Source organism: Bos indicus, chromosome 29 (assembly GCF_029378745.1).
Source record: "Bos indicus isolate NIAB-ARS_2022 breed Sahiwal x Tharparkar chromosome 29, NIAB-ARS_B.indTharparkar_mat_pri_1.0, whole genome shotgun sequence".
NCBI lineage: Eukaryota > Metazoa > Chordata > Mammalia > Artiodactyla > Bovidae > Bos > Bos indicus.
The window spans coordinates 15,037,907-15,060,528 of record NC_091788.1 but is presented as its reverse complement, the minus strand read 5'-3'; the positions used below and the strand labels follow the sequence as shown (position 1 = coordinate 15,060,528).

At 37.7% G+C, this 22,622-nt stretch overlaps 1 protein-coding gene across 1 annotated transcript in view; it reads right to left on the bottom strand.

The window, feature by feature from the left end:
* TENM4 (teneurin transmembrane protein 4) overlaps window positions 1-22,622 on the bottom strand; it is a 3,327,204-nt gene that overhangs the window by 2,674,448 nt on the left and 630,134 nt on the right. The window contains exon 3 of the mRNA XM_070782510.1: window positions 15,441-15,497. The gene's annotated coding sequence lies outside the window, so the exon portion shown is untranslated. The remainder of the gene's footprint in view (window positions 1-15,440; window positions 15,498-22,622) is intronic.

The following is a 22,622-nucleotide window of genomic DNA, read 5'->3' as shown; positions in this document are numbered from 1 at the left end:
CCAGAAATGAAGACTAAAAAAATGAATAGGCAAATAAGTATTGGTAAAGGTATCATCCAAACCTGTTTGATTTTGAAAAGTTAAGAATGGTTTCTCTTTCTAAAAGACTGCTCTAGTATAATTTCTCTCCATTATACATTCGCCATTCTACCCCTTTCTTTTTATTCTTGAGCTCTACAAAGCTCAAGAATATTTGGATGATTGTAAATGCTTTTCTGGCTCAGACATCCTCATACTTAGCTGGTCACCAGAGTCTTGTGGGGACTTTAAAAATGCCTGTTACATATGTACGTGTATATATAACATACACATGGAAAACAGATCAGTCTCTTTTAGAAAATCTAATTTCTGAAATGAGGGCTGTTAACTGATCTTTTATCTCAGTTTGGTTTTTCTGAGGTGTTCGCAAGGAAAATTCACTGCCCTAACTGGTCCCTTCACTTCCAAACTGTTTCATCACAATCCACTCTCCACTCTGACAATAGATCAGCTCATTTCTAAATCGAGTCATATCACTTCTCCATTCAAAAAATGATTTTATTCATTTTATGGCTGAGTAATATTCCATTGTGTATATGTACCTCTTTATCCATTCATCTGTCGATGGACATCTAGGTTGCTTCCATGCTCTAGCTATTGTAAATAGTGCTGCAATGAACAATGGGATATATGTGTCTTTTTAAATTTTGATTTCCTGCAGGTATATGCCTAGGAGCAGGACTGTTGGGTCATATGGTGGTTTTATTCCTAGTTTTTTTTTTTAAGGAATCATTTCTTCCATATCTGTAGTTATGCCCCCTTTCTTATTCCCAATTTTATTTATTTGAATTCTCTCTCTTACATATTTTCTCTTTCTCCCTCCTTTATATCTTTCTCACTTTTCCTTTTGATAATTTAACAGATTTTCTATTTCATCATTTATTTCAAAACTGTCATTTAAAAGTTACTTTAGACATCAAATCTACTTCTATTTTCTTCGTGTCAGTTATTCTTTTTTTCTAATTCTTTGAGTTTGGAACTCAGGTAAAATTTACTTAGTTTGTTTTCTAACAATTAATCTGTCTATACATTTTTGTTTTATTATAACCAAAAGCACGTGTACAGAGCTAACCGTTTCTCATTTCTAAATAGTTGGGAGTTTCAGTTGTTGTTTTCTTTAAACTTTGTTTGGTACCAAATTATTGTAAAGGGCTTGGAAAGGAAGAATTTGACTGACTTGTTTTTCTGGGCAGTTTTTTATTGATTTCTAATTTTATAAGCGAAAAACAAATTCTTACACTAGATATCATGGTAGAGATTTCCGAGTTGTGGTTTTCCCTCCAAACAAGCAAACAGACGTAAAGAATGAAGATAAAGTATGTTCACTAAGACCTAACATCCTGTAGGGCACTGGTAAACCAGACCTTCACCTTGAGATCAACTTTTTATGCAGCTTACGAGCACTTTATATTTTATTTTGAGCACAGCCATGAATTAGAATTAATGTAAAACCTAGGCAAGATGATGCAAGTGTAGCTGTGCATCTGTGAGATATTATATATGAGAAAATGCTATCACTCTTTCAACAAACACTTACTGAGAGCCTATGACATACAGGGATGTTCCTAAACACTTGAGGCTCATCAGCAAAAACAGACCAAAAGGTAATCCATTCCCAGGAAAGCATGTGTTTTATTAGGGAATCCAGACAATAAATGGTAAATAGAGAACATAAATTATAAGATATTTTTGAAATCCATGATTACTATGGATAAAATAGAGTTGGTCAGAAGGACTGTTTTTCTTAATATAATTTAGAAATAAGGCAGTCAGTGTGGCATTGAGCACTGAGGAGGCAGATATCTGGAGAAAAGAGCTAGAGGTAGAAAAGCAAGTCCAAAGGTCCTGTGGTGGTCTCACTAACAAACCAGAGGACCAGGAGAACTGAGCAAGGCAGGCCGCTGTGCAAGGTGAGATCAGTGCTTAAGGAGAGGTGATAAGATCATAGAAAGCTTTTGTAGGTTATGAAACTTGTGATCCATTAATAGTTTAAAAATTAATATTCTCCCTGCAGGAATTTTGGCCCAAGCCTTCCTTCCTTGGATTTAAACTGTAAAAATGTTTTCATCTTGAATTAACAGATGAAGAAAGCCCATGATCTGTCACAGTCCACCCTCACAGTGTGGCTGAACTCCTTTCTCTTGGGCACCTTGGAAGGTGAAAAGGATGAACCTCTGCAGATTCACAGATGCAAATGAGCAGTTGTACCAAGGAAATCCCAGGTGTTTAGAGAAGGGGCTAATGGAACTCTGAATGCTCTCCAGAGCTCTGAGTACCATTCCACCTTCTTCCCTTTTTGTCTCCACATCATTACAACTTCTGTAAATGCGACCATCTGATGCTGGCATGCTGCGATTCATGGGGTCTCAAAGAGTCAGACACGACTGAGCTACTGAACTGAACTGAACTGAAGCTGTCATAGACTTCTGATGTGGTGATAGACCTCCGTTTGGCCTTTTAATTATGCCCGATGACTTGTTTCCAAAAGTCCCACTGTAGACAACTATTGGTTTGCTTTTCCATGTAGCATTTGGACAATTTACCAGATTGATAGTCACACAAATTTGAGACTTTTTTTTTTTTAATACTTTCTGCCCTGGATCTTATCTAGCTAGAGTCTAAGCCAATACCTCCATCTTTCCTGAATATAGAACAGATGGGCTCTAAGCTAGATAAAACAAAATATTCACAACTATAAAAATAAAAAAATGAAACAAACAATTATGATCAGATGACAGAACCTGTAGACTGACAGCCCCATGATGTCAGGAACTGTGGCTGCTTTGTTTACCACAACATACATATGCTTCCACATAAATTGATTAACTATTTGAGGAATAAGTTAATCAATGAGAAGTAGATATGTCTTTGTGATAAGAGAAGTGATCATTAGTAATAATACTGTTTTCTACTTAGTAATTCTATGTCCTTGGTCACTGCACATAACTTTTCTATGCCTCAGTCACTGGCTGTAAAATGGGCGTAATAATGTCCATTCATTGTGTTGTGATAACACAATTAATAATTTAGTGCAAAGAAGAAGTCACCTAGTCTTACATTTTACTTATATCAGTTCCTCACTGTTGTTTCCTTGCACACAATATATGACCATCAGACAATTGTATGTCTGAAATATTTACTAAGCTCTTTGGATTTGCCCATTGACATCTCATTTATTGATCACGACCTGCCTCCTTTGAGTATTCTCCCAGCCGCCCAACATCTAAATACGCCTAGCACTTCATTTGCAGCAGTCTGTGCTGTTTCTTGTCTCCTGTTGCCTTCTGAATATGAAAATCTGCGTAGGCAAAGAATTCTAGAAGGTTTCCAACTGGCATGCTTTTCCCTGAGTCAGCACTCAATTAAAAAAAAAGAAAAACATGTTGAAATAAAATCATTATGTAAAATTCATTGTGTGTGTTTGGATTTTAGGCTGCTAGGATTATTGTACACTGCACATTGAATACCCAGCCTTTCTAGTACAAAATCAGACTTCCATGAATCAGCTGACAAATAAGGATATTTAGAACGTAGAAGAGTATTCTACAACTTGAACATTTTCTTTCAGAAGTGTCACTCTCAGGCAAGTTATTTTAACATACCATCCTTCCATTTTTTTCTCCTTTAAAATTAGGCAAAATTTGTAACTAATTCAGAGAGCTACTGTGAATACAGTCATTTCCTCTGTATTCCTAATACAGAGGAAACTGTATACACTAATACATGTAAAGTAATTTGAATCATTTCTGGTCATAACAAATAATTGTACATTATCATCATGGTTATTATCATTCTTATTTGCTATTATATTCACCCTGGGGACAACACTAATTTTTAAGTATTTGATTGCACAATATCTTTATCTTTAAAATAAAGTGATCCTAACTTATGGTTCTCTGTAAGTAGAAATTATCAGTGTTTGCCCAAGATGGAGCAATCAGAAACTATTTCTTGACAAGGTGAATGACACCATCTGGTTTCCTACCCACGTTTCTGTCCCTTTTTGTGCCTTTCTCCATATGTGCACTACTTTTCAGGCAGAGCATTTTCTCAACTCTGTCCTCACTTCCATCACCCATTTTATTGACCTGTCCCTTACTAACTGCTCTATGAAATCTAATTTAAGGTATTTTCATAAGTGAGTCTTTCTTGGCCAACTGTATTTATCCAGTGCCCTGTTAGTGTGGTATATAGCTCAGACTCTGGAATTAAGAAGCCCAAGGCTTCCTCCCTGGCTCCACCACGTATCGTCCACATGCAGAAGTGTGAGTGACTTACCACCTCCAAGTCTCACATCTCAGTTTTTCCATATATGAAAAACTGCACCTACTTCACAGGGTTAGTGTGAAGATCTAGGGAAAAAATGTGTCTATGTGCTCAACAGAGTATCTGCAGAGAGAATGTGACTTGATAAATATTGACCATTTCGTGGTCATTTTTTAACATACCAATGATTTTATTTATTTTTAAAATTAACTTTTATTGGAGTATGACTGATTTACAATGTTGTGTTATTCTCTGCTGTACAGCAAAATGAATCCATTTTAGATATGCGTATATCCCTTCTTTTTTAGATTTCCTTCCCATTTAGGTCACCACAGAGCACTGAGTAAAGTTCCCGGAGTTACACAGCAGTTACTCATCATTTTAATTGATGCATTTCTTGACTTTCATAATATTTTCCACCTTACATTATAATCACCTATAACTGTATCAATATGTGCTTCCATCTTTGACCTGTCAGACAGCAGGCCCTCTATAAACATTTACTGGCTAGAGAAAAAAAGAAATGAGTTCCCAGAGGGCAGAGTATATCCCAGCTCTGCAAAACTAAGTTGGCAATGCCAAGCACCTGGATCCCTGAAGTAGAATTCCCAGATTTAGCAAATAAAAACACAGGGCACCCCGCTAAATTTGAATGTTAGTCAAAAACAAACTGTTTTTTAATAAAAGTATGTCTTATTCATATTTGAGATATACTGAATGGAATGTGTGTACTCAGTCATGTCTGACTCTTCTGCTACCCTTTGGACTATAGCCCACCAGGCTCCTCTGTCCATGGAATTTTCCAGGGAAGAATACTAAAGTGAGTAGCCACTCCCTTCTCCAGAATACTGGAGTGGGTTGTCATTTCCTCCTCCAGGGGATCTTCCTGACCCAGGGATCGAACCCATGTCTTCTGCATTGGGCAGGCAAATTCTTTACCATTGCACCATCTGAGAAGGGGGAATACTAGAAGTTTGTTTACTGTTTATCAGAAATTCAAATTTAACTGAATGCCCTGAATTTTATCTGGCAACACTACTCTGAGGCCACTTTTGAATCCATAAATCTTCATCTTCCCATGCCAAGACTGAGAATGAGGACTCAGGTGTGTCCATGGGACACCGGTCAAAGTCATGATAAAAAGAAATTGTATGTAATCTTGCATTATTTTTCTTAAATCAAGGTATAGCTACAACTCATTTATTTTGAAGTAACCACTACTATTAAATTAACTTTCATTCCTCAAAAGAATATAGTACAGAATAGTGTGCTTGTTTCTTTTTCTACTGAGGTAATAATAAAGAATTTCACAAAATCTTCCAAAATTACAGGAGAAACAGTACAATGGCTCAAAGAAGTAACTCAAATTTTCATTTGCCTCTTTTATTTGATCAGATCTAGGAAAGAAGGGAATGGCAACCCACTCCAGTATTCTTGCCTAGAGAATTCCCTGGACAGAGGAGCCTGGCAGGCTACAATCCACGGGGTCGCAAAGAGTTGGACATGACTGAGTGACTAACACACACACAAGGAATATGCAGAGTTTGTGGGCTGGTCCTGTTTACCCCAAGTCATCTTATTTAGGAAGCTAATTTAATAGTTTATTGCTCACATCTCTGGCATCGGTGACACTTATATAATTTAGTATTTGGGCACTTTCAATCTGTAAATATGCACAGGTTATTGCTATACATAGTATATGGGCTCCATATGTGTCTTCTTCAATTCTTTATCCCTAGCTCCTAGCAAACTTCTTGACAACAGAGGTGAAGGTCAATACACAGTCAGACAGTAAGCAAGTGGTTAAGAGCTCAGATTCTGCAGACAGATTCAGGTCCAGATTCAGACTCTGTCATTAGCTGGATGACCTTGCAAAATTCCTTAGTCTCTCAAGACTTAACTTGTCATATATAAAATGGGGATACAAATAATAGTTGGGACACAGGGATGCTTTGAGTATCAAATGCAATCTTGCATTTACACTGTTTAGAGAGAGCCTGACATGGTAGCCAGCACTTTAAAATGGGGTTAATATTATGTTACATTTCTGACTACTACTCTTGGCAAAGTGTCAATGAAATACCACCCCTGCTTCATGAGAACCTGACCTTGAATTAATTCTCTAGCTCAACTTCCCTGAAAAAGCTGATAAGAACAAGAAAGTTGACAGGCAACACAGCTAATGTTAAGAAATAACCCTGAGTATTAAACTACAGCCGGACTGGGAAGAACTATAAACAAACTATAAATACATGATGAATACACCATGCTTTGAGATTCTCTGAGTATTGCATACCACATGTGTTGCATGAATATGTGGTGGTCATTCTGGAAGTTATGCATATGGGGTTTTAAGACAGAGCAGCCCTATACCTCCTGATCTTGTCTCCTTGGACCTAAAGTTGTCATCTGGAAAGAAGACAGTTTTGGGATGGCTGCCTGGACTTCCAGAAGAGGAAGCCTTGACATGTCCAACCAGCCCACTACAGCTTCTCTTCTCTTGTCAACCTGGCATACTCCCAGTGGGACTTGTTGTAGTCTCAAGGGTCTAATGCTCACTAAGCCTGAAGCAATGGCCTGATTGTTGCACATCTGTCCAGTGGCAGGGACCTCCTCAACAAATTGCCCAATAACATTAGAATCCTCGGACTAGAAGTAATCTTCTATGCCATCTCCTTGGACAAGTTACCCAATGTTGGAAGCTCTTATGTGGTATTTTCAACTAGCCAGCTGATCTCTTCAGCCTTTTTTTTCAACCACAGGTAGAGATGTACCTTGTAGGAATCCATTTCATTGCCATGCAGTCCTCACTATAAAGGGCTTTGTTCTACATCAAAATCTGCCTCCCTGAAGTATCTAACCATTAGTTTTATATATTTTTTTGTCATGAGAGCTACACATAAGTTTAGACTCTTCCCCACGATTACTACTTACATACTTTCAGGGATCAATTTGATCCTCCATTAATTTCTTCTCTTTTTTTTTTAGCAGAAGTATGTCAAGTTTCCTCAATTAATCCCTATTGTCTTTGCCAACTTTCTGCCCTTCTTCCTGGACTAAGCCATCACATTAATCTTTCAGTACAACTTTTAGAGGACGTGGTATTATCCCTCAATCAGGGTAAATGTAGGCTTTTTAAAGCATGGAAATTTATTTCAAATTATAGGAATAAGAAACAATTATGATATTATATATTGGGAAAGGCAGAAGTTGCAGAAAACACTAAAACACATAACAAACATATATATATATATATATATGTATACACATGATATGAATGATCATATGTAATAAAGATACCAGTAACATAGTGCCATGCTTGAATTCATGTTTTGGAGAAATACCACCTGTATTCAAATTCTGGCACTACAAAGGACTAGGCATGAACATTTGGAAAAGCTCTTTTATTTCTCTAACTCCTAGTCAGTTGCCCCATCTGCAAAACAGCAAAAGTAATCATATAGATTTCACTGGGCTGCTGATAAGAGAAACAATCAATGTAAAATATTCCATGTATACTTAGTTGAGAGGAAACATCATGTAAATCATTATTACATGCTGATAAAGATTGCTAACTCTCAGTTTAAATCTCTGTTCACTGTGCACAGTGACTGCAGCCATGAAATTTAAAGAGCTCTTGCCCCTTAGAAGAAAAGCTATGACAAACCTTGACAGCTTATTAAAAAGCAGAGATGTCACTTTGCCAATGAAGGTCCATATAGTCAAAGCTATGGTCTTTCCAGTAGTCATGTAGAGATATGAGAGTTGGGCCATAAAGAAGGTGAACACCAAAGAAATGATGCTTTCTAACTGTGGTGCTGAAGAAGATTCTTGAGAGTCCCTTGGACTGCAAGGAGATCCAACCTGTCAGTCCTAAAGGAAATCAACCCTGAATATTCATTGGAAGGACTGAAGATGAAGCTCCAATATTTTGACCACCTGATGGGAAGAGCTGTCTCATTGGAAAAGACCCTGATGCTGGGAAAGATTAAGGGCAGGAGGAGAAGCGGGTGGCAGAGGGTGAGATAGCTGGATGGCATCACTGACTCAGTGGACATTAGTTTGTGCAAATTCCAGGAGATAGTGAAGGACAGGGAAGCCTGCAGTTCATGGGATAGCAAAGAGTCGGACAGACTTAGCAACTGAACAACAAAACCATTTCCTCACTAAGTCTTAGGCAAGGTATCTACCCTACTTCCATCTTCATTTCCTTAGATGAAAAATGGAGATTGTATCAGATTATATTCTGCAAAGATTAGTGTAACCATATTTCTAGTTCTTCTCAAAGCTTGCCACTTCCCTCATCACAAGGTGGCGTCTATGCTTCCTTTTCAACCTGGGTAGGCCTCTGTGACCACCTGGCTAGTAGGCATGGGGAAATGATGCCATGTGACTTTCCAGGCTCACTCATAAAAGGTGATACAGCTTCTACTTTCCTTTCTCTCTCTCTCTCTCCCCTTGGATTTTTGCTTTTAAAACTGTCCTCCATGAAGCCTAGCTACCGTGAAGCTACCAGGATGAAGAGACTACAGAGAAACAGAGTTGCATCAAGAGCTGCAGCTCTTTCAGCTTCCCAGCTGTTAAGTCTTCATGGCACAGGCCATAGACTTATGAGCAAGTAAGTGAGCCCTCAGATCTTTCCAGCCCCATCATCTGATCGCAATCATATGAGAGACCTTGAGTGAGTAAAAGCACACTGTGAGTGAGGTTACTTAACCCCAGGATCATGAGCGATAATGACACAACGATTGCTGTTGTTTTAAATCACCACATTTTGGGATGATTAGTTAGGCAGCAATAGATAGCTAATGCAAAGCTAGAAGAGTATTTGACTCATAAGGCTTATGAGAATTAGATGAGTCATGTAAACTGCTAAACATAGAGACATGGTTCTCAAACTTTAGTGTCCAATTCTATCACCTGCGGGCTTATTAAAAAACAAATTCCAGGACTCCACCCCACAATTTCTGATTAGTTAGTCTCGAGGGAAGCCTGAATGCTTAATTTCTTTCTTTCTTTTTTTTTTTTTATTTTTTATAGGAGCAGAGTTGATTAATCATGTTGTGTTAGTTTTAGGTGTACAGTTAAGTGATTCATTTATACATATACTTGTATCTATTCTTTATCAAATTATTTTCCTATTTAGGTTGTTACCAAATATTGAGCATCCTTCCCTGTGCTTATACATTAGGTCCTTGTTGACTATCTATTCTAATTATAGCAGTGTGTACATTCCAATCCCAAACTCCCTATCTATCCCTCTCCACCACCCTTCCCCCTAATAATAGTAAGTTTGTTCTCTAAGTCTGTGAGTCCATTTCAGTTTTATAAATAAGTTCATTTGTATAATTTTTTATTCCACTCATAAGCACATAAGTGATATCTTACATTTGTCTTTGTCTGACTTGCTTCACTTAGTATGATAATCTCGAGTTCAAACCATATTGCTGCAAATAGCATTATTTTATTCTTTTTAAGGACTGAGCAGTGTTCCATTTTATATATGTACCTCATCATCTTATTTATTCATCTGTCAATGAATATTTATGTTGCATCCATGTCTTAACTATTGTAAACAGCACTGAAATGAATGTTGGGGTGTATGTATCCCTTCAAACCATGGTTTTCTCTGGATATATGCCCAAGAGTGGGATTGCTAGATCATATTGTTGTTCTTCAATTGCTAAGTCATGTCTGACTCTGAGACCCCATGAACTGCAGCACGCCAGGCTTCCCTGTCCTTCACTGTCTCCCCAAGTTTGCTCAGATTCATGTCTGTTGAGTCTAGTGGCCATACCAGTTCACATTCCCACCAAGAGTGTTAGGAGGATTACCTTTTCTGCATACCCTCTCCAGCATTTAATGTTTGAAACTGTAATTGAAAAACTCTCAAAGAACAAAAGTCCAGGACTAGATGGCTTCCCAGGTGAATTCTATCAAACAGTTAGAGAAGAGCTAACACCTATCCTTCTGAAATTATTCAAAAATTTGAAGAGGAAAAAATACTCCCAAACTCATTCTATGAGGCCACTGTCATGCTGATACCAAAACCAAACAAAAAGTAAAAGTGAAAGTGTTAGTCACTCAGCCATGTTCAATCTTTGTGATCCCATGGACTGTAGCCCACCAGGCTCCTCTGTTCATGGAATGGAATTCTCCAGGCAAGAATACTGGAGTGGGTAGCCCTACCCTTCTCCAGCAGATCTTCCCAAATAGGGGATCAAACCTGGGTCTCCTGCATTACAGACAGATTACTTACCATCTGAGCCATGTGGGAAGTCCCAAATCAGACAAAGATATGACAAAAAAAGAAAGAAAATTGCAGGTCAATAGTCCATGGAGTCAAAAAGAATCAGACACGACTTAGTGACTGAACAATAACAACAAATAATAATATGGATGACAATACATGCAAAAATCCTCAACAAAATACTAGCAATCTGAATTCAACAACACATTAAAAGGATCATACACTAACATCAAGTGGGATTTATCCCAGGGATATCAAGGATTTTTTCAATATCCACAAATCAATCAGTGTGATACTCTACATCAACAAACTGAAGAATTACAGATATATGGTATAATTTTCTCAATAGATGACGAAAAAGATTTTGACAAAATTCAACACCTATTTATGATTAAAATAAAACTCTCCACAAAGTGAATAGAGAGGGAATGTGCCTTAACATAATAAAGGCCATATATGACAGGCTTATAGCTAGCATCATACTCAATGATGAAAAGCTGAAAGCAAGTCCTCTAAGACTGGGAACAAGACAAGGATATCCACTCTCACCACTTTTATTCAATATAGTTTTGAATATCCAAGTCATGACAATCAGAGAAGAAAAAGAAATAAAAAGAATTCAAATTGGAAAAAGAAGAAGTCAAATTGTTACTGTTTGCAGGTGGTATGATACTACTATAAAAAATCTTAAATGTGTCACCAGAAAACTATTTGAGTTCTTTCTTTTTTATTTCTTTGTGAATTTTTATTGAAGTATACTTGCTTTACAATGCTGTGTTAGTTTCCGGTACACAGAAAATTGATTCAGTTACATACTTATTCCTTTCCTGCTCCTTTTCCATTATAGGTTATTATAAAATATTAAGTATAATTCCTGTCATTGTTGGTTGTCTATTTTATATATAGTAGTGTGCATCTGTTGGAGAAGGCAATGGCACCCCACTCCAGTATTCTTGCCTGGAAAAATCCCATGGACGGAGGAGCCTGGTAGGCTGCAGGCCATGGTGTCGCTAAGAGTCAGACACGACTGAGCGACTTCACTGTCACTTTTCACTTTCATGCATTGGAGAAGGAAATGGTAACCCACTCCAGTGTTCTTGCCTGGAGAATCCCAGGGATGGGGGAGCCTGGTGGGCCACCATCTATGGGGTCACACAGAGTCGGACACGACTGAAGCGACCTAGCAGCAGCAGCAGCAGAGATGTGTATCTGTTAATCCCAACTCCTAATTAATTATTCCTCCCACTTTCCCTTTTGCTAACCATGTTTGTTTTCTATGTCTGTGAGTCAATCTCTGTTTTATCCATAAGTTCATTTGTATACTTTTTTTGATTTCACATATAAATGATATCATATGATATGTGTCTTTCTATGTCTCATTTACTTCATTTAATATGATTACCTCTAGGCCCATCCACATGCTGCATATATGACCGAGTATTATTCCATTGCATATATGTATCATATCTTCTTTATCCATCCATCTTTCAATGGACATTTGCATTGCTTCCACGTCTTGGCTATTATAATGCTGTTATGAATACTAGAGTGCATATATCTTTCTGAATTGGAGTTTTCTCAGATTTATACCCCAGAGTGGGTATATGCACCCTAGTATGCTATTTTTAGTTTTTTAAGGACCTTCCATACTGTTCTCCATGGTGACTGTACCAACCTACATTCCCACCAACAGTGTAGGCCGATTCCATTTTTTGCACACCCCTTCCAGCATTTATTATTTGCAGACCTTTTGATGATGGCCATTTTGACCAGTATGAGGTGATACCTCATTGTAGCTCGGCTAATTCTAATGCTGATGCTGTTGCTTTGGTGATCAAATTTGAAAACCATGACATATATCAAACACTCAATTATTAATTTTATTACTACCATTTTTAAAGTTCTTACTGTTTTTATTTCATGAAACTTAAGTATTGCTAGTTTCTTTGGGTACAAAGGAAATTTATACTCTCTCCATAACTTACAGTCTTATTTCTTTTTTTCCCTAGTGTTTATTACAATGACTGTCACAAAATAAGTGCTTAATAATTGCTTTTGTGGGAAATATGAAGAGTCCCTACATCAACTGATGTAATGAATATAATGTAATGAAGTGAGACAGTGTAAAAAAAAAAAAAAAAAAGAGCAAGACACAGAGAAAGTGAGGGAGAGAGAGAGAGGAAGGGAGGGAAAGATAGGAAGGGAAAGGGTGCAGAATTTTACATTCTGAGTTCTAAAACTTTACTCTTCACTATGATAAATTTCACATTTTCTTTCTCTAATTTTAAGATGTACAGTCCATGACAGGAGCATCTTGTCTCCAAATCCCTCTTTCATTTCTTCAGTTTCTTTAAAATAGAATGATAAAATCACTGAAGGACTGTCTAACAGAACCAGCAAAAAACACTTTTCAGACTCTTGTTTTGATTTGATTTTATAGCTACTGTCTGGTCTGATAAAAAATGCATCAATTTGGATGTTTGAGCTCTGTCTTTAGCTCAAGATGCTGGTACATCAGCATTCATCTTATTGACAAGATCTTGTGGATATGGAAGAATAAAAATATGACGGGACAGAACAAGACTCGAGGATACCCTGGAGGCCTCTGGTTTCCATATAATCCCAATTTTAAAGGCATTTACAAGGTTGGCCACGTCTAAAAGCCCTATTAGGATTTCAAAGCATGTATTCAATATTTGGCTTCCTCCTTTCCCATCCCGTGAGGAGGAAGATCATGGGAGCAAAGCACACAATCTATATAAAAGCTCTTCAAGTCTGTAAAGCTCTACCTATAAACACTTAACACAATTAGTATCTTGTTTTGTTATTTGCAATAGCTTATAAGTCTTATTAGGAATTTAAATATTAGTTTGCATACTATACAACATATATGATGTGTTGAGGACCATTCTGTACCTATTTATTTGTAAATGCTTAGGGAAATGCATAAAAGGAGAAAATGTGGCATTTGCCTTAATGTAAGACATGATTTTAAGAAAAAGACAATATTTTTAAATGAGACAAATTTTGCCTTTTTAAACAGGCATGAGATCAGTTGTTTTCCTGCCGAAAGACTTTTGGTATCATATTGCTTTTAGAAAACAAACTTTATATTAGCTTGGGCAAAAGATTCATTCAGGTGTTTTTCATAAGATGCTACGTTATATTATGGGCTTCTATGGTGGCTCAGATCTTAAAGAATCTGCCTGCAGTTGCAGGAGACCAGGGTTTGATTCTGAGGTTGGGAGTATCCCCTGGAGAAGGGAATGGCAGACCACTCCAGTATTCTTGCCTGTGAAATACCATAGACAGAGGAACCTGGTGGGCTACAGTCCATAGGGTCGCAAGGAATTGGACATGACTGAATGACTAAAACTTTCACTTTTCACTATGTTATGGAAAAATCCAAAAGAACCTTTGGCCAACTCAATAGAACAACTGGCAAAATCTCTACGATCTAGCTCAGCTTTCCATCTAATTAGTCTCAACATTCTCATCTCTTGCATAAGCCTATCACCCCTTAGATACTGCAGTCATTCTAACACCCACCATCCTCTTTCATATTATCATGGCTTTGTACGTATATTTTTTTTTTCCTTCAAGATATCTGTCATTGGTGTTTATATAGTCTCTGATAGATAGTAACCATACTATACAAAATATCTCTAGAATCACTTATTAATATGACCCTGCTACTATGTTGTTTCAACCTCTGCCTATGCCAACAGACTGCAAGATGAATGGTACGCTTTTTTCCAATTATCATTCTTGTATTATCCCACAAAACCTAGCAAGGTCCCTGGTTATTTGAATGAAAGAAGGCAAATACATATATTCTAAACAATTAGGATTGTATTAAAATTAAAAAAAAAGAAAAATAGAATTAAAAAGAGCATATGGTAGGATCAAAAGAGATTATGGACAGTTATTAAACTAGCAATACATTTTAGCTAAGAATGGTTTCCAGGAGGAGGTAAAATGTTGATCTTAATGAACTTATGTCAAATTGAACCTTTAGAAGCCAGTTAATGCTCCGGGGGAAGAAACTGCACCAATAACTCAAAAACTTACATATCCATCAACCTTATTTGTAAGAAAAAAAAAAACAAAACATGGTGTAGAATTAAGAAATGCACAGTTACTCATGGCGTATGATGTATCAATATGTCATTAAGAGTCGGAACAATCATAAGATATGAATTTATATCCACTTTAATAGAAGAATAATCAGAGTCTTTGAAGTAAATTAATTACACAAAGTCTAACATTGAGTGTCAGAACTAGGATTCAGAATGAGAGTATGCAGAAGCTCATGGTATTTTCAATATATAACAAGGTTATTCAGATACTAAGAGAAAGAGAAAAAAAATGTAGCTTTCCCATGGTAGTGTGTTCACTAGGAAAGGCAGAAAAAAAAAAGTATTGAAACTACTATTCATTCACTTGAGCTTCTGGTTAAGCTACATTCCTGAGAATCAAAATAACACAAATATACAGCCTCTGTTCTTGTGGGGTTTGTGAGAAGCAGGCATAAACTTAAAAATCCACATGAATTATGCAGAATTTACAACTCTGGTCAATGTGATTTAAAAAACAAAAGTGCTACCTAGTACTTAGAGAGCTAGAATGGAAAGAACAGATCTGAACTCGTCTTTCCTTCTGATGTGATGAAAGAATGTTGACCTAAAAGAGCAGCTGGGATCCACAAGGGTGTGTGTGCTGGCAGAGGGGAGTATGCAGAAGGAAGAAATATTTCAGGCATAGGAAACAGCAGGAGCAAAAGTGTGGGAGCAGGAAGGATGGCCTTTTGTTTAGGCAACTGAGGAAAAAATAGTGTATTCTACACTTTTTGACCCAAGAGAATAGTATATAGAAGTCTTCTTACCTTGAAATCTGGTAAAAGAGGAAGATTTTGTGTCTAGTAGTCTTCTTACACTGAAATCTGGGAAAAGAGGAAAATATTGTGTCTAGTAAAGATCAACTTTGACTTGAATTAATGCATCCAACTGGGTTTATCAAGTATTTTCCCCTCTTTGACCATCACACTTCCCTCCATGGTGGAGATGTTAGAGAAAACACTGAAGTCACAGACACTCAAGCCACAGCATATGATGGATTTGCTTCAGGATAATCTCTAGAAGGGCTGTTACCAATTTCCTTAACAGGCAAGTAGTGGTTGTTCATGGAGAAGGAAATGGCAACCCACTGCAGTATTCTTGCCTGGAGAATCCCAGGGATAGAGGAGCCTGGTGGGCTCTATGGGGTCGCACAGAGTCGGACACGACTGACGCAACTTAGCAACAGCAGCAGCAGTGGTTGTTCAGAAATCTGGGACGTGTAACAATAATAAGCTTAGTCCGTGGATTGTGCCTGATTTGGGCTCAATCCCATAACTTTACTAGCGAGGTCAGTTTGGGCAAGCAACAAAATTTTCTGAGCTTCAGGGTCTTTGCATATCCTATGATTGCAATGAGCTAATAGGAGAAGAAACATTAAGTTCTAAACACGTGTTCAACACCTCGCCTTTTCTTTCCTCCTTCCCTTCTTCTATTCGATTCTGTCTCACCTCTTACACCATCTGCACCGCTTTCAGTCTTCTGACAATATGCCCTCTATCCACCCTTCCTTCTCCATTTTGGTTTGGTATCTTTTCTCTTTTATTCCTGGTGATAAATTAAAGCAAAATAACCCTCATTTTTATTACCTTCATGCTGTATCGAATCCCAAAGAGTGTTACACTATCATCAGTTCAGCTCAGTCGTGTCTGACTCTTTGTGACCCCACAAACAGTATGAAGAGTATTCTCTCATAAACCAGGACTAATCTCTTCCCTATCAAAATGATAGTGTACACCATGCTGTATAATCATATTGCTTTTCATAGGACCAAAAGAGAATAAGGCAAGGAAATGACATTTTCATCTATTTCAAAGTCAAAAGGTTTCCATAAAACTGTGTTGATTTAACGATACTCACTTGAAAATACAGAGCCCTTTGCATGGGGGTAGGGTGAGGAGTCCAGGTAACAGGCTGCATATTTAATACCTTACCCTTTCTTTCTCCTTTCTTTCCTTTACAACTCTATTTCATCTTCTTATAATGTGTGTACTACTCGGCACACCAGTAGTGCTTAAGTTTGCTTCCCTGGTGTTTCAGACAGTAAAGAATCTGCCTGCAATGCAGCATCTGGGTTTGATCCCTGGGTTGGGAAGATCTCCTGCAGAAGGGAATGGCTTACCCACTCCAGTATTCTTGCCTGGGAAATCTCATGGACAAAGGGGCCTGGCAGGCTACAGTCCATAGGGTCACAGAGTCGGACACAACTGAGCAATTAACATTTTCACTTTGAGGTAACAGTTCATAAAGATATACTTTCTTTCCCCTCAATTTACAAAAGCCTCTATTTCATCAAAACCACCACTTAGAACCATATTTTCTTTTAAAACCATTTATCCATTATTAGCAGTACTAAAAAGACAGGTGTCAGGCTTAGAAAGGCCAGGTGTTTTAGCTAAGGAATGTGCTTGGTGGTTAATTAGAGATATTTTGCAATTCTCCTTGGCTGAGCCTTTGTATTCCTTACTCTAAGGAAGCAAGCTTCTCATGCCTATAGTCTACAGTGCCTTTATGTTAATCCAAAAGCAGCAACCTAGCTCTCCCTCTGAATGTTGTTTTTAAGAAACAAAGATAAAAGAAAAGAAAGATGGTCCCATCTTATTCTTTCTATACATATGTAGTCAACACTCTGCTTTCTCCCGCACTGCTATTTTCTTATCTGTAACTCCTTCACTCTTTGATAAACTCCTTGAATCAAGAGGCTTTATCTTGTCCTCAACTGTACACCAAACAGTTAAGTGTCCAATAATAGAAGTTTAATTACAAAATAGGGAAAGATTGCCCCCTACCTCAGTGCATGCACCACTTACTTTCAATGGGTTCTAGAGTCTTTTCTATCTGAGAGCTCAACATTTCTTATAGGAAGAAACTGAGGGGAAAAAAAAAAAAAAAACCAATTACTATGTACCTGGCATATACTAGGTACCATGGTCTGCATTTTTCATACATTAATCTCACTTAATGTACACTACAGCTATGGTAGTTAGTTTCCTCCTGTCTTACACAAAAGAAAAGAAAGCCTCAGAGAAAGTAATGACTTTATCAAGGTCACATAGGAAGAAAGTGTCAGATCATGAATTTGAAGACATGGCCAAGATGGAAAGAACTTGTCTTTTGGTTTAGGCGGTGGGTGGAGGGGCTGACACTGGAGGAGCAAAAAGAGAGCAATGAGAAATGAAAGTGGTCTCGAGCGTGTACATATCCACTGCTGTATTGACAATGGATAACCAATAAAGACCTGTATAGCACAGAGAACTCTGCTCAATGTTATGTGGCAGCCTGGATGAGAGGTGAGTTTGGGGGAAGAATGGACACAGGTATATGTATGACTGAATCCCTTCACTGTTCATCTGAAACTATTGCAACATTGCTAATCGGCTATATCCCAATACACAATAAATGGTTCAAAGCAAAAGTGGTACCAAGAATTCTATAAGTGAGTGGGAAGATATACTTTGTGAATATTATAGTTACTTGAAAAAAGTCTCAACAGCAATTGGAATTTTACTTTATTTGATCTCTAAGTATAATTTGATTATCCATATATCTAGCATTGTTCCTAGTCTATATTTTCAATATGCTGAGTTGCTCAGTCATGTCCGACACTTTGCAACCTCATGGACTGTAGCCCTCCAGACTCTTCTGTCCGTGGGGATTCTCCAGGCAAGAATATTGGAGTGGCTTGCCATGCCCTTCTCCAGTATATTTTCAACAGAATGACCTATAATGATGCTAGTGATGAAACTGCTGTTTTAAGAGGTACTTATTATTAAATTCTTATACACATTGCATAATTAGAATGGGAAAAATTAGCCTTATATAGTCCTATGCTACAACTGTTAGATCTGTAATTTTGTGAGCCAAATGGCTTGGCATAGGGGACCTGGGTTCCCTCTGGGGACTGTTTTGAGCAAAAGCAATCAGGCAGTGATGCAATTGTAACACCTGCAAATATTATTATAACCTTTTCTACCCACTCTCTACAGCAGGTTAGGTTCCCAGGGAAGCAAAGTCTGAAATGGAATTTAGCATGCAGGGTGTTTATTGAGATGTGCCCTTGGGAGCAACACCTGTGGAAGGGATGGTGGGAAGTAGAATTTGTTTGGCGCAGGGAGAAGTCAAGTATACGGTCGACTACAGCCTCTGCACCCACACAGAGAGTTCTGGAGCTAGAATGCACTCAGTGTTCAGTCATATTCAGCTCTTTGCAACTGTATGGACTGTAGCCCAATAGCCCCTCTGCATTGTCCCAAGGTGGATCAAGGTCCAGGACCTTATACTCCTGGACTGATTAGTTATTCAGTGTGGGTCATGCCAGGAAAGGGCTTGACCTTGGGTGTGGCAGCTCTCTGCAGCCAAGGCAATCTCTGAAGGAGCTGATAGCTGAAGTCTTTAAAAAGGCTATGGCCTGACATCAGCATTAGCAACTGGGGAAAGGTGTGTCTCAGGGATGAGGAATCTGAGTGGTACTGGAGGATACAGTGTTCACCACAGAGTCTTAAAGATAAACTCCCCTACCTAGATATCTTTACTAATGTAGTGATATCCAACTACAGGAAGTCGTATCTTCCTGTGAACAAAAACAGTGGCTATGTGGTTTTTTTAATCTGCATACGCTTACTCCTTGGAAGGAAAGTTATGACCAACCTAGATAGCATATTCAAAAGCAGAGACATTACTTTGCCAACAAAGGTTCGTCTGGTCAAGGCTATGGTTTTTCCTGTGGTCATGTATGGATGTGAGAGTTGGACTGTGAAGAAGGCTGAGTGCCGAAATATTGATGCTTTTGAACTGTGGTGTTGGAGAAGACTCTTGCGAGTCCCTTGGACTGCAAGGAGATCCAACCAGTCCATTCTGAAGGAGATCAGCCCTGGGATTTCTTTGGAAGGAATGATGCTAAAGCTGAAACTCCAGTACTTTGGCCACCTCCTGTGAAGAGTTGACTCATTGGAAAAGACTCTGATGCTGGGATTGGGGGCAGGAGGAAAAGGGGACGACAAAGGATGAGATGGCTGGATCGCATCACTGACTCGATGGACGTGAGTCTGAGTGAACTCCGGGAGTTGGTGATGGACAGGGAGGCCTGGCGTGCTGTGATTCATGGGGTTGCAAAGAGTTGGACACGACTGAGCGACTGATCTGAACTGAACTGAACTCTTATTTATTAAACTTATAGCCCATTTACAGATTTAAGTAAAATCAACAGGGATTTTTGTAAGCTTTATAAATGAGCTTACATACAAACTTCATGTGGTATATTATTCAGCCCAGCCTACCATAATAACAGTATAGACTGGGTGGCTTAAACCACAGAAATGCATTTTCTCATAGTTCTGGGAGCTAGAAGACTTAGATCAAGGTGCCTACACAGATTTGATTTCCGATGAATGCTCTCTTCCTGGCTTTCAGAGGGTTACTTTCTTTCTGTGTTCTCACATGACCTTTCCTCTGTGCATGCCTAGAGAGATAAAGACATCTCTGGTATCTCTTCCTCTTCTTATAAGGGTACTAGCCCTCTCAGGGGAAAAGGCAATGGCATCCCACTCCAGTACTCTTGCCTGAAGAATCCCATGGATGGAGGACCCTGGTGGGCTGCAGTCCATGGGGTCGCTAAGAGTAGGAGACGACTGAGTGACTTCACTTTGTCTTTTCACTTTCATGCATTGGAGAAGGAAATGGCAATCCACTCCAGGGTTCTTGCCTGGAGAATCCCAGGGACGGGGGAGCCTGGTGGGCTGCTGCCTATAGGGTCGCACAGAGTCGGACACGACTGAAGCCACTCAGCAGCAGCAGCAGCAGCAGCCGCAGCAGCAGCAGCCTTCCTCTCAGAATAGAACCACGCCCTTATGACCTCATTTAACATTAATTACTTTCTTTATCTCCAAATATAGTCAGATTTGGGGGGTTAGGGCTTCAATGGAAGTTGCACAATTCAGTTCATAAAACAACATCCTTGAGATTTATATCTCATTCCAAGTGTAAAAGTTAAGGTTTCTTTGGTTATTTTCCTTCTTTGTAGGGACTTAGTAAATACTCTCTAAAGCTAATGGATAGTGCCTTCATTGGTGATTTTAAATGGTCCCCCTTTTTATTTAAATTTAGGTTTATTCAAATTTATTCAATCATTATGTACCTGTGACTGATGTTCCTAACTTCAAAAACCTATCTTCTGAAATTGCTCATTTAACCTGTATATTATTCTGCATATCTTTCAAGTATCTGATTTTTTTCTTTGGTATACAAATTCCATTAGAACTGAGATGTGTACACTATCTCATCTGAGTTGGAAAGAAAAATTGATGATGACAAGGAGGAAATTCTGCCATTTTGGTTGTAATGAGTGAGCATTCAAATTATTTCATTACAAAAGACTTACTACACTAGGAAGACTTCCATTTGACTTTGTAATTCTGAGTTTTTACCTGTAGGAAGTAGCTACACACACACACACACACACACACACACACACATCTACATATATATACATAAGTACATATATATACATATCTACATATATGTGAGTAGATGCATATGTACATGTATATGTACATACACACACAGACCATATACACACAAAAGGATGTTCATTATAGCATTATTATAGCATTGTTAATCAAACTGAAAAGTTAGAAGCAATCTAACAGTCTAATGATATAATTCTAGTAAATAAATTATGATACACCTTCTCAAAAAAATATGCAGCCAAAAACTGTCAAAAGTATTTGTGACAAGAACTATTTATTATAAAGCTTATTTATGTTTCAAAATGGTTTATATGCATGTCTCTATAGGAATATGAGTATATGTATATAGGAAAATATAGAATTGTATATAGCTAAATATTAATAGATTTTATCCCTGAGAGTAAGAATATATTAACAGATAATGTTTTTTTTTATTCTTGATGTTTTATTTATTCCTATTTTTTAATTTTCTGTAATTAAAATGCCTTAAATATGTAATTAAAATGCATAGCAAATATCAGTTTAAATTTTGTAAAAACATTATAAATTAGCACTCAGTCTAATACTACTAACAGTAATGATAGTTAATATTGATTGCTTACAATATGACTTTCACTTCCTTAAGATCTCTACCTAATTTAATTCATATAATCCAAGAAATCTAAGCCAACCATTCAGGCAGGATTTTGTGTATGCCTTCTAAAGAACAAAATCCAGAACCCAGTATCTCTACAACTATTCCTTATTATCAACAACAGGTAAACTACATTACAACTTTCTATTGAAAGATGAAACTGAAGAAAGCATTTTTAAAATAAGTAAGACTATACTAAATTCAGGAATTTATTCAAGTTTATACTTGAAGAATGGCTAAAGGAGACGGGACTCAACATGAGAGAGCCCGTGACAGACTCTTAGGTCTAGAGGTCCCTCCTCAGAGAATTAACCCAACTTTACTGTTTATGGACGAGACAGCCTTTTTCAGAGGGGAAAAGCGGTATGCAAAGGCTTCCAGATATAGAACTAGAACTCAAATCTCTATTCACAGTTTTTAGTTTTTCCACTCTTACCAAATTATTTTCCATAATAGATCTTATTTCTTTATGACTATCCATATTTGGGCAACAATTAGCTAATTTGAATTTTAAGATTACCCCTAAAGCACAAAATTCCTGAAGTGTTCAACCATTTCAAATATTTCATAACTGTTGCCTCGGGATTTAGACTTTTATTCTGGATCAGTTCCCTTTAATCAACATAAAAGAACTTAAATAATGCCAACTTTTTATACCCTTATTCTTGTGAGTTGGGTATCCTTATTCACTAATTTATAGACATGGAGATTAAGGGTAATTTTAAAAAATTATTCAATGACAAGCACATATTAAGTTGCTAAGGTAGATAATATTGGAAGTGAATACCACTTTATTTGAAAACTACTTTTTTCTTTTATAAGACATCCCATCCCCCAGTCAATGGACACTTTGA